This window comes from Haliotis cracherodii, unplaced genomic scaffold (genome assembly GCF_022045235.1).
Source record: "Haliotis cracherodii isolate W230 unplaced genomic scaffold, xgHalCrac1.p SCAF_12, whole genome shotgun sequence".
NCBI lineage: Eukaryota > Metazoa > Mollusca > Gastropoda > Lepetellida > Haliotidae > Haliotis > Haliotis cracherodii.
Genome location: NW_027266267.1, coordinates 9,785,708 through 9,798,829, shown reverse-complemented (window position 1 = coordinate 9,798,829; position 13,122 = coordinate 9,785,708). Strand labels below are relative to the sequence as shown.

Sequence of the window (13,122 nt, the reverse complement as noted above, 5' to 3'; positions counted from 1 at the left end):
GTGAGTGAGTTGGGTTTAACGCTGCTTTGAACAGTATTTCAGTTATATCACGGTGTGTCAGCTTGATGTGGGAGGAGTGAGTGAGTGAGTTGGGTTTAACGCTGCCGTGAACAGTATTGCAGTTATATCACGGTGTGTCAGCTTGATGTGGGAGGAGTGAGTGAGTGAGTTGGGTTTCCCGTCGCTTTGAACAGTATTACAGTTATATCACGGCGAAAACCCTAAAGTGATAATGTCTTAATTTCAGAGTCTGCATTTACACTCAAAATGGCAAATTTAAACAGGGGATGTGTAACCAAATAAATAATATCAGTGAAAACGTCTCATCTATTTAATATGTTGAAGTTTCAGTATGACAAAAAAACTCACAAGACTGTATGACAAAAGGGATGACTTCAACTTTGAAACATTCAACCCTTGCTCTGACACTGTCCTTATACTGGACACTGCTGTTAGAAGTTTCATATGAAAATGTAAATGGTTTTGTCGCTGAAACCAACAAGCACAGGTATGGTCTTTACATTACGGAAGTACACGAGGGTAGTTGTGTATTGTTTATATACATGTAATGCCATTTAAAAAATCTAATGTTAAAAACGTAATAACTCTCAGTGCAGTAACTTAGAATTAGTGTATTCGCCGAGCAGCTTACATCTATCTATTAACTCGCGGTTCCAAGTTCATCGGATCGGATTATCGCATCTACAGCGCTACCCTTTATATGATAACTAATAAGATGTTAATTACACTCTTGATAAAATATTCCACTTATTTCACTTATCATTCTATAATCCACCTCCAAAGGCATTCTAACTTGATTGTTAACATTCAGGTGTTATAAATATGTCGCCTGCTGTTCAGTCAATTGGGTTTTTCGTTTTCATCTTCCGCACTGGTGAAGAGTAAATGCTGATCATAACGTGATCATAAAGGCCCCACCCTAAGCACACATAGACATATTATCAACGATATTATCCTTACTGATGTGAAATCCTTGTTTCATATTTCTCTCACTTCCTCGATTCATGTCACAGTTGACTAACGTGTGACTAAGCCACGATTGCAGTCGGTAACTGAGGAAAGTCTTTCACTAACAGCAGAATTGGGTGTGAGCATAATGCATATGGGTATGGTTTAACGCTGCTTTAACAATGTTCCAGCAAAATCACGGCGAGGGACACCAGACATTGTACCCATGTCGGGAATCGAACCCTGGTCTTCGACGTGACGAGCGAACGCTTTAACCACTAGGCTACCCCAGCACCCTGTAAAGGGTTGACAACTACAGGCAGTGTCATCTTCTTGCAGTACTCCCAAATAATAGATGCGGCCATACACGGTTGGCGACTGTCAGAGCTGCTTGATCAACTTGTGTAAGGGAACTGACGGCACTTGACATTTTATTGTTGTGTGAGACGTGAAATCCTTCCCTCATTTGTATTGTTTACTGGGTGCATTGTCATGTACGTCATTGTTTCTTATATGCGCCCTGATAATAATGCGCCACTACATTAATGGTCATATTTAGCTCGCTGGTGAATAAAAGTCTTCTATAAGGAACACAATTTAAATGTATATACTGTGTATCATGCGTATTATGATGTGTTCATTACACCAGATTGAGGATTGTAATGTGCGATGACTATGTCATACTAAACATACTTTGGTTTAATCAGTAAACATACTGATGCCATCGCAACATTCAACTACTGCCAAGGAGCTGTACGACTCACAAAGTCCTCAGCAGGCTATCGTGTCATCTCAGGTTCCTTGTGCATGTCAAAGAGACATGTCAGTGTGACCTAACATCCCAGCACCACCAGATCTTCGTTAGAATCTCACAGTTCATGATGTTCCCCCATTGATATCTGAGCTTCAACGATTGTAATTTGGTGTATAGAAAAGGTCTTGTGGTCTTTGGTGTGGTGTGTATGTTTGTGATGGTTGTTAGAGTATGTTCTACTTAATTGTACGTAGAGTGACAACAACTGATATAATATGAATGTACACACACTTACAGACCTTTTGCATATTGCTGGACTATTGCTAAGTGCGACGTTAAATGAAAAACACTAAACAATTAATAAGCTGAACATCTTCATAGTGAATGGACCTGAACAGAATCAATAGATTACAGTTTCACCACAAGGAAGTAAGCCATTCCATAAAGTCACAAGTGCCTGATTAGTGCATGTTCCGCTGGTGGAAGGATGCGGGTGATGGGGTCTCACTCAATGATGAGGATGCACTTCGCTACGTACAGCCTTAGGGTCAAATGTCTCAGTACTTGTCTGACACTATCACTACACCATGGGATATGAAACACATGTAGTATTCTGGTACGGACTAGTTATGCATTTTTACACACATGTGGTGCATGGAGAACAACAAGGTATGTATAATACCACATATTTGTACACTTATGTTCATTCTGGCTATCGTCAGAATATATAGCAATACTGCTCAACGTGATAGAGATTTATCAATTAGTATATCTACAGATAATCCAGTGGTTAATGTTATGAGCGACAATCCGCAATCAACCAAGTCACCATGCATGACCACAGTGTCTGACAGACACGCACACAGAATCAGCGATGTCAAGAATATACAGAGAGCGAGCCAAGTCTTCAGTATTACTGGTCTGCAGTCTAACTAATCCAATCTGGACAAGGCAACCTGTTTGAAAACAATACAGAACGATCCACGAAATCATTATTTGTTTATTGTTACCTTTTGTTCCATTGTGTGTACACTCATGTTGGCATTGGTATTTATCAAGACTAATGGATGAAGGCATATAACTCAGATGAACCACCTACTCAGCCTCTGGTCATACATTCTGTAACGCCCTGTGCCTTGTTGGTCCTCGTTATTGATGCTACCGTGAGTGTGTGATGTTATTAGGGTTAGGGTCACGTTTACCTGGCGCCATGTGCCCTGTTGGTCCTCGTTATTCCTGCTACTGTGAGTGTGTGATGTTATTAGGGTTAGGGTCACGTTTACCTGGTGCCCTGTACCCTGTTGGTCCTCGTTATTCATGCAACCGTGAGTGTGTGATGTTATTAGGGTTAGGGTTAGGGACACGTTTACCTGGTGCCCTGTACCCTGTTGGTCCTCGTTATTCATGCAACCGTGAGTGTGTGATGTTATTAGGGTTAGGGTTAGGGTCACGTTTACCTGGTGCCCTGTACCCTGTTGGTCCTCGTTATTCATGCAACCGTGAGTGTGTGATGTTATTAGGGTTAGGGTCACGTTTACCTGGTGCCATGTGCCATGTTTGTCCTCGTTATTCATGCTACTGTGAGTGTGTGATGTTATTAGGGTTAGGGTTACGTTTACCTGGCGCCCTGTGCCCTGTTGGTCATCGTTATTCCTGCTACTGTGAGTGTGTGATGTTATTAGGGTTAGGGTCACGTTTACCGTGCCATATGCCCTGTTAGTCCTCGTTATTCCTGCTACCGTGAGGGTGTGATGTTATTAGGGTTAGGGTTAGGGTCACGTTTACCTGGCGTCCTGTGCCCTGTTGATCCTCGTTATTCCTGCTACTGTGAGTGTGTGATGTTATTAGGGTTAGGGTCACGTTTACCGTGCCATATGCCCTGTTAGTCCTCGTTATTCCTGCTACCGTGAGGGTGTGATGTTATTAGGGTTAGGGTTAGGGTCACGTTTACCTGGCGTCCTGTGCCCTGTTAGTCCTCGTTATTCCTGCTACTGTGAGTGTGTGATGTTATTAGGGTTAGGGTCACGTTTACCTGGTGTCCTGTACCCTGTTAGTCCTCGTTATTCCTGCTACTGTGAGTGTGTGATGTTATTAGGGTTAGGGTTAGGGTCACGTGTACCTGGCGTCCTGTCCCCTGTTGGTCCTCGTTATTCCTGCTACTGTGAGTGTGTGATGTTATTAGGGTTAGGGTTAGGGTTACGTTTACCTGGCGTCCTGTGCCCTGTTAGTCCTCGTTATTCCTGCTACTGTGAGTGTGTGATGTTATTAGGGTTAGGGTTAGGGTCACGTTTACCTGGCGTCCTGTGCCCTGTTAGTCCTCGTTATTCCTGCTACCGTGAGTGTGTGATGTTATTAGGGTTAGGGTTACGTTTACCTGGTGCCATGTGCCCTGTTGGTACTCGTTATTATTGCTACCGTGAGGACGTGAACAAAGGTAGACTGTACATGCACCTTCCTGAATATGGATTCCATTTTTGTGTCTTTCAGAAATCACATTCGATGCCAACAAAGAAATAAGAGAATTTGCTAAACCCAGCGACGGTACAAATGAAACGGTCGCAACAGGTCGGCATATTACCTTCGTGTGTCGCACAGATGCTTTAGATACTGTCAACGTCGAATGGTACAGGAACTACGAAACAAATAAAATAGCTGATGTGCAGTTTTTCAACAACAAGTGTCGACTGAGGATGTAAACATTGCCAGGCTTGTATGTACAACAGACGGACTGCAACAATGGACAATTCAAACTGAGGATAAGACATGTCAATATCCATTATGAGGCTGACTGGTTCTGTGTCGTTATTGGGACGAAAAGACATCAAAGCCAGTACGTTGCTCTTCACGTTCAAAACATTAGTAAGTCTACTGTTACTTTCTCTCTTAACATCCTTACAGGCACGTAATAATTACACACGTATTCATGTTTGAGAGTATAAACACGCACCGTTAATACCATTGGTCTTCAATGAATGTTATCCACATTGGCTAAATCATGGAATGAGTTAACTATGTCACTATTTAAGATTGGCTCAAATGTCATGTACTCGATATGACCAAAATGTTTCGGACGTAAGGAGGTTTTCTTTTCAGTTTGTTTTACTTTTCACAAAGATAAATGTCAAAGACATGGTCACTGTACTATGCGCCGACCAGTATTAGCCCAAACCTCGATGTGGGCATCGTGGTGAACATTGAAGCCAGCGAATCATGGACAAGGCATGTCAATCCCTCACCTCCTTGCACACACATGTACTCTTCTGAAATATTATGAGTTTGAGAAGTCCAACTTAAATGTTTAATACATGTACTTTTATATATTAAACAGTCTTTCTAAAAGTTAGTTTTACTTTTTCCAGCTTTTTTTCTGACAATCAGATCTCATTTGGAGAAAATATATTGTAATGTTCCTGAAACAAAAAGAATTGTTTTTCCAGATATTCTCTAGATTCACATCAGCCATTTTTCTTATCCATATCAATTTCAGGGACTGAACAAAAGTAGCAATATCAATCATGCCAAGACCTCCCTCTAACTAATTTGCATATTATTGTACTTCCATTTATTTTATCTGGTTTTTCATTCCACAAGAATTTAAACAATATTTTATGTAACTGCTTAAGAAAATCTTTTGGGGGGTTGGTAAAGTCACAAAAATATAATTCAACTATATGTAGGGAATACCACTTTTGCGATGTCATATACCATAGAAAGTTCACGTAAAAAGTAGCATCTGACGAGAATGAGTGTGGTAGTTTATTACTTACCCACATTAAATACTAGTATGTATTTAAGTGAAAATACATAAAGCAACTTTTGTTCGTTAACAAACTAAACTGAAACCGGTTGCAAATCTGATTGCAAATGGGCATTTTTGACATTTCTATGCATACACATTAACAACATGTTCCTGTTGTTTGTGCAAACATGACGACACTTTTTAAAGAATTTCGTCAACGTATGGTAATTCAAGAGCTTGGTTGTTATTACGCAGGACAAGTATACGAAAACGTTAAAAGTCAATTAACGCCGCCCTATGAATCTCGGACCACCACTCGGTCACTCGCTCCCACGGGGTCCCGGCTGTGCATCAAAATGGTTCGGTTTCCTTGATCTATCAGCTGAATTTATATCCTGTCCATTTTGGAAGAGGAAATCAGAGTGCACGTCAAAGACGTTGCTGTTAACTTTACGACCTTGTACTGAAGACGTGAAAATGAACAAACGCAAGTCTTCTTGCATGTCAGTGACAGGGCAAGAACACCATCGGAAGAAGAAAAGACAACCGTGATCTGCTCACAACGTTATTGGTAACCTTTTGGATGTTTGGGGGTCACGAAATCAGAAGTCAGACACATTTCCGCGGAGTTTTCGAATGACTTGTTTCGGAACTGTTCACTTTAAGTTATCTGGTCGTGCAGTCGTGTACTTTCATTCACCCTCGGAAGCAGACCCACAAAATACGTTTTGAAGGGGACACTGATGGCATACGTCGGAGCTTCCAACGTGAGTCCACATAACTGTCCGGATTGTTTAAACTGACTTCAATTCACCACTTTTACGTAAAATCAAATTGAAAGATCTATCGGTAATCGTACATTGCAAATGGATATAGCTCGATTATGTAATGTCTGTAATAGCTGTATGCATAACTAATATAGAATGCAAAGTGAATTTGAAGCGTGTGACTATCTTGTTTGGTTTACTAAAGTGTCTCTCTGTGCATAAATGTCTTTTGCATTCATGCGATTCCTTTAAGTTCTGCCTTGCAGTAGTAATTTTTTTTTTATGAATGAAACAAGTAGTTCCGTTGCACATCAATGATAGACGTCACGGTTATCCAATCAAACGAATAAAACGAGCTCAACCTTGTACGGCACATGCGTGACGCAAGGATGTGGTATCTCATCACCGGCATCTTCACCACGTGGGTAATAAACGCAATTATGGCAATCTCACCAAGGGTCGAAATAGTTCTGTTCATCAATCTGTGAATTATTTGTCCAGTTTCAATTAACTTTCCAGAAAGGTTAAGACCTCGATGAGCTATTTCTTCCACATTAGTAGATAACTTTACACTCAAAACCTTAAAAACATCAGGATTACAGGATATACATCAGTATAAATACGAGCTTAATATACATGACCCATAATTTATATTGTATGGATGTAAAAATACTGTTTACACTGACAAAGTCTTTGAATTCATTATATTTTTTGTCAAATATTTCATTTATAGATGCAAGGATAAGGCTATTGCTCTTAATTTAAACCTTTACAATATTGACAATTGTACTCATTTTAATTGAAGTACTCAGCGCAAGTATTATTCACAACAGATGTTGTATTATTGTCTGTTTGAGAACATCGCTGTATTTCTCACGTTCCTGACCTGGTACAGACGTGTATACATTCTTCTGTGTGAATGGTGTGTGGATGCGATGAGCATATCCTTTAATTTCATAACACTTCACAAGACCATTGTTTGAAATTATTCCATTTCAAGAATTAGGTAATTGAGGTTCATGTATACCCTTGACATGGATCTCCATACTATAACAGGGGTTTCTGCCCCACATATTGGATTGGCATGTCTTTGCAAGCGTGTCTTTTGTGCTATACTCTTGAATATGTAACGAACTTTTCGGGTGTATTACCCATTCCCTTCGAACAAAGGGGCAATGTGTTAGAGATTGCGTAAGTGATTGCGAGTCAGTCAGTCAATCAGTCAGTAAAGTATCGTTTTAACCCGCTCTGTGTGTGTGTGAGTGCGTGCGTGCGTGCGTGTGTGCGTGCGTGTGTGTGTGTGTGTGTGTGTGTGTGTGTGTGTGTGTGTGTGTATTGACAGCTCATTGAAGGGGGATTGTAAAGATGTGTCAAATTAAAATTAATAAGGTAAATTCATAGATTGCTGCAGACTGTCACTGTCAGGCTAGACACAGGTCGAGTCGATACAATAGCTCGGATGTCACTCGCTTCGTTTCTTCACAAAGATAGGTCATAGCGAGGATATTCGTGGGCGAAAACGCTGTGTTCGAGATTAAATGGTTTAAATGATCAGACAGAACGCCTCTTTATGTATCCGTTTGTGAGAATTCCTCGGGGTATCCCAAGGAATGTGGAAGTAGTCCGTTAGCGTTTATGTCATTTCAAGACTACAGTTTCGTGAAAAACGTATGGGCGTCAAATTACGTCCTTCATTTTCTTAGGAACGTTAGTTTTGCTGTCATGTGACCGACCTCTCGTCCAGTGAAAAAGGGGGAAATTGTTAAAACAAATATATATATTTGTCGTTCAAATATCCTGATTTCATGAATGGGGATGTTCACAAAAAAAAGTTAAGTAAGAGGTACCCAACTAGAATAACTCTCATGTAATCTTCAGGTGTTGGCAATGGAGAAGAGATTACAGACTCCACACCTCAGCTTATAGGTGCAGCAGCGAGTGGCGCCTTGGTTCTACTTGCTGTTGTTGCTACCGTAGTTGGCCTTCTCAGGTCAAGGCGAGCAAGGAACACTGCAAATGGTATGTTTTTTTGAAGGGTGTAATGTAGTAACATCACCGCAAAATGACGTTGTATTTTGCAACCATACTGAACTCGTATTACTTCCGTGCATTTGGTATCAATGCCTACAAGAATGTTGTCCCCCAATAACGTTATGCCGTAATGACACTGATTCACACCTAGACTGGAGTTGGGGATGAAATAAAGCTTCAGTGCTCTACAACATGCTCAGCAAGTCACTCTTGCATAACGTGGGCCAAAGGGCAGCCTTGTGCTCAAATGGAACACACGTCACGACAACGCCCTGGTTTGATTACCACGTTGGTACAATGTGTGAGTCCGGTCTTTTGTCCACCACGGTATTGCTGCACTATAGCTAAGAGCCGTTAAAACTCTTAAACAAGTAATGCATTTGCCCATAATGGTGTACATGGGAATTTAAATGATTTTTTTGGATACATGACATTGTTAAAAAATACGGATGAGATCATTCTCAGGGTTGATAATTATGTTATTTTCATTTCTCGCCGTGAATAAAGTATGTTTTCAAATTATACTTCAGCTGGATCGAAATCAAAACAGAATGAACAGTAAGTAGTAACTTTATTAACATGTTTGTACCATCAAAATACGTGCAGTTAAAAATACTCTCTCTTGACGATTATATTCTTTTAAATAAATTATTTACTCTTCGTACAAGCTTTATTCTAAAGCGTAAACTACATACGAACTGTTGTATTCAAGTATATGAAAGAAAGAATGTTCCTCTAATTAAACCTGAAGATTATATGTTTAATTGTTTGTTATTTTAACATTGGTTCCCAGGGGAATAGTTGTACACTGTACTGTTGTGTTTGTTCCACAGAGACCAAGGATCATATGAGTCTGTGGGTAAGTGACATAACTGGGTGTGCAACCTTTAGCATATCGGGTGACTGTTTACTTGTCAATAAGGCGTTACTAGCCCCGAGGGGATTCGGGGTTAGAAGAGGCGACTAAATGGATCGGGTGGTCAAACGTCGACTCATGTGATGGCGTGTCAACGTACCCAAACAATCACTGTATTGTCTTGTCCAGACTGACGTCAGATAGACATAGAACGTGGGATCAATTCACACAGAGAAGGCAGAGATTAAACTATCTATTACTACAAGCAGTTACAAAGCATGATTTGTCCTTGATATGTACTGCTTGAACATTGGTATTTTATATCAGATTAACCTATGTTGGACATTTGTTTAAAGATGAGACAATAAGCGTATCATTTGTGTATAATAGGATCTTATTTTAGCTTTGATCTACTACGTTTCCTGTCCAATTACTTAACATTTTGGACTGATATTTTCAAATAATTAGTACATCAGAAATAATGGAAAGGTTGACGATGGATGATCATTTCAAATTGTATTTATAACATTCAGAATAAAGAGGTTTGTTCTCCAATCAATTTCAGGTATGTTCTGCACCGTATGCAAATACTGCCTTTTCGATTAGTGTAGTAACGTCTGGCAGTGTTTGTCGTCTTCAGAGCTGCATTAATCCCAACACACACATCTAGACGAGTGATACAATAGGACCAGGTTTATCTTTTGGCTGGAAATGTCAAATCCGTAAATAATCTGTTTGCACATATTTTAATGTTTGTTTGCCTTGTCCAATATGTATATTCTAATAAAATATAATTAGCTCAGAGTCGTGTGTAAAAAGATTTTATATGTCTCAATTGTTCGCACGGGCCAAACACCTTGACTTTCATTTTGGTATTTTTGGCATTTCGTGTCGTATTTGCTGGTGTATATCATCATTGGATTCTTGCAATTGATGTTTGTCATCCGCTGAATTGCAGCACTGTCAACCATCATAAACCATGGTGAATTACCATCTGCTGGAAGTGTCCATCTATCCCAAGGAGAGTCGAGAATGCTTACTCGTCAATATTCCCTTCTCCTTTTTTTTACTCGTCAAGATTCTCTCTCCTTTAAGGGTTCCTGCCCACACAACATTGATGCTCTGGACATGGATGTAGCTCCATCATTGATCACCAATGGCGTTCTTCCTCCTCACTTTCACGTGAGGGATTCCCAATAGAACCACTGTGATCGTCCAGCTTGATACAATGGAGGGGTACCTTTGGCTGCTAGTGGTCCTAAGCTGTGTCGTCTGCATGGAGTCGCTTTGAACAGTATTCCAGTTATATCACGGCGTGTCAGCTGAATGTGCAAGGAAAGCCCGAAATGATGCAGGTCTTAGACGTTGACCACTTTGGTGAAACCCACAAGCACATGTATGGTGCTGAGAACCTAGAATTGGAACTCATGATCACAGGTTTCTGGCGCACCCAAGGGACGTAACTCTGCACGGTGAGTTGCGGGGCGCTGGCCCCCTCACCATTGAGACAGAATACGTTTCACAGTGTGCGTTGCAAAACATACCAGTAACAATGATGTCCAAAACATTTCTCTTGACCCACAACACATCATGTCGAAAATGAATTAATTCTTCTCTTCTTCTAATCACAGTGGGGGGGCACGGGTGGCCCAGTCGTCTAAGGCGCCGCGATTCGCTGTGCAGAGTTGCGTCCCTTGGGCACGCCAGAAACCTATGATTGTGGGTTCGAATCCCGGTTCGCCCCGATTATGTTTCTAGGTTTGTCAGCACCATACCCGTGCTCGTGGGTTTCACCGAAGTGGTAAACGTCTGAGACCTGCATCACTTCGGGCTTTCCTCCCACATTAAGCTGACACGCCGCGATATAACTGGAATAATGTTAAAAGCGGCGTTAAACCAAACTCACTCACTCACTTACTCACTCTAATCACAGTGATGGAGGACAACCCGATCTACAGCTCCAATGACGAAGAAAACGGTGTCAATGCTCACCCACCTGCTCTGTCAGTTCGATCGGATGCTCGATGTGACCATGTTCCAATCTTTTGAAACATATACAAAAGTAGCGACCATGCTGAACCTGCTTTGTATCATACAAATGCTATAGTATCATACATTCACTGCAAGCCTTCCACATCAGGCTGTGCACCTAGTTTATACTTCATTATAAATTTTGTTATTACTAATAAGTTAATCTGTGAAGTATTCCTTTGGCTATGTAAGCCTTCCACATCAGGCTGTGCACCTAGTTTATACTTCATTGTAAATTTTGTGATTACTCATAAGTTAATCTGTGTAGTATTGCTTTGGCTATGTATGCCGTCAATGAGGGGTAGGGATTTGTTCTCCCGCTTATCCAAGGGTTAGGCTGGGTGTTCTATTACACTATACCCATTTGTATGTTGACCCAAGCCAATGATGCACCTGTACATAACTACTTTCAACTGTATAAAATAAAACTTTTATATACGGCAAACAACCGAGTTAGTGCTCATTTGTTTCGTATGATGGCCCTTTGACAATATTCCAGTTTTGGTAGTTTACTGTTGGATTTACCGTTTACCTCTTCAGTGAAATCCACGAGCAGGGCGTAGTGCTGACAAACCTTGAAGCATAATCGGGGCGAACTGGGATTTAAACCCCAGAATATAGGTTTCTGGAATCCCAAGGGACGCAACTCTGCACGGTCATCCCTTCCCCCTATCTTCCAACAAAGACCTGTACACAGAAACCTTTGGAAAATGCATGCAAGTCATGCTTTATGTTATAGTGTTGATATATAACAAGAGGTCTATATCAAAGATATTGAAGCCATCTGAATACATGGTTCCATGTTTCCCTGTATAGGACATTTATTAAATGGACATTTTGTATAAGTTAAACCGAATTTCAACCCACATCACCAACGGATGGAGGGATTGAAATTGATTGTTAAAAGATAAGCGGTGGGAAAACGTTGGGCGAAGTATGGATTTTGATCCCACAATGTGCACTCTAAGGAAATGTGCGCGGTACATGGCTACATAGCCCACCTATACTAACCACACAATTGCGATTTTGGTACTTCAGGATGGTGCGATAGAATTATTGGTACAAACACAACGACTTTCCTATATTAAGAATTCTTTAAAATGTAATTTAAGGGCGTAACACATTGCTTGTAAAATGAATATCTTTACTGAATGTTATAGCCAACAATTTCACATCCAAACATTCGTACATTTATATGTCTTACTTTAATACCTGCTCTGTTGAAGTGATTACATATTAAATCATTTTACTCAGGTCAGGAGCTGTGATTTGGTTGAAGCAGCTTTGACGTAAACCGATCGCTTAGATCGTTGCTCATCATATCAATCACTGGGTTGTCTGGTCAAGACCCATCTTTGACAATGATAATTTTGTGAATTTGGGCTCTTGGGTAATGTAAGCGAAACTATGCATTGTCAAAGTATGTTTTAGCTATAAATTTGGGTTAACGTGAACGAGCTGTGCAGATAGAGTATATTTATGAAAAATATCAAGTACAATTGTAAAGACCTCTTGAAATTTAGCATTTCCACAAGGTGTTTCTCTGCGAAAAGAATGGATACATTTCTTACTTACAGCCACTTCATGCGAGGACGTTCCTGGGTATATTTTACAAATGCTTCAGAAAATATTGAAGCCAGAGTTATCGGTCCGGTACAATGCACACGGTTCGAAACAGTGGGCAGTGATCAGTCGGTGGTCCGCAGTCAGTAGACAGTGGGCAGTGATTGCTTGGTGGTCAGCAGTCAGTAGACAATTTGCAGCGATCGCGTAGTTGTCCGCAGTCAGTAGACAGTGGGTAGTGCTCGCTTGGTGGTCCGCATTTAGTAGACAGTTGGCAGTGATCATGTCGGTGGTCAGCAGTCAGTAGACAGTGGGCAGTGATCATGTCGGTGGTCAGCAGTCAGTAGACAGTGGGCAGTGATCAGTCGGAGGCCCGCAGTCAGTAGACAGTTGGCAGTGCTCGCTTTGTAGT

At 40.9% G+C, this 13,122-nt stretch overlaps 1 pseudogene; it reads left to right on the top strand.

Moving 5' to 3' along the window:
- Window positions 1-2,310: 2,310 nt before the first annotated feature.
- LOC139457528 (uncharacterized) lies at window positions 2,311-11,555 on the top strand (annotated as a pseudogene).
- Window positions 11,556-13,122: the final 1,567 nt, after the last annotated feature.